This window comes from Callorhinchus milii, unplaced genomic scaffold, assembly GCF_018977255.1.
Source record: "Callorhinchus milii isolate IMCB2004 unplaced genomic scaffold, IMCB_Cmil_1.0 Scaffold16, whole genome shotgun sequence".
Lineage (NCBI taxonomy): Eukaryota > Metazoa > Chordata > Chondrichthyes > Chimaeriformes > Callorhinchidae > Callorhinchus > Callorhinchus milii.
In genome coordinates, this window is record NW_024704757.1 from 6,958,348 (window position 1) to 6,959,155 (window position 808).

Sequence of the window (808 nt, forward strand, 5' to 3'; positions counted from 1 at the left end):
AGTGAATGGGGAATGGAATTCCAGAGGTTGGGGGCAGAGTGGCTGAAGGCTCTCCTGCCAATGGTGGGGTGGGTGGGTCGGGGGATGTGGAACAGGCCGGAGCCGGCTGAGCGGAGGGAACGGGAGGGTTGGTAGGGCGAGGCCATGGAGGGCTTTGTAGATGAGGACCAGGATCTTGAACTGGATCCTCTGAAGGATACGGAGCCAATGGAGTCGGGTGAGAATGGAGGAGATGGTGTCACGGAGTTTGGTGAGGGAGAGGACACGGGCTGCAGAGTTCTGGATTATCTGTAGCCTGTGGAGGGAGAAGATTGTAAGGCCGACAAGCATAGTCGAGCCTGGAGGTGATGAAGGCATGAACAAGAGTTTCAGTGGCCTGAGGGGTGAGGTAGTGGCAGAGTCGGGCAATGTTATGGAGGTGAGAGAATGCAGAGCGGGTCATGGCTTGGATGTAGGGGNAAAAAAGACAGTTGAGGGTCGAACAAGACACCGAGGTTCCTGACTGACTTGGTGAATTGTAGTGTGCAACAACGGAGGTTGATGCTGCCAGAGCCTGAGGTGCAGAGGCGCTGGCGAGAGCCAATCAGGAGAGCCTCAGTCTTGTTCATATTCAACTGTAGGACATTTGCCCTCATCCAGGACTTGATGTCTGACAGGCAGTCTGTCGGACACCAGTGGTCCTGGAATTGAGGGTGGAGGCAGAAAGATAGGGTTGGGTGTCATCGCATACATATGGAAGTTGACCCTATGTCTGCGGAGTGCAAGTGGATTAGACAACTGCAACAAATGACGACATGTGGCACGAGGA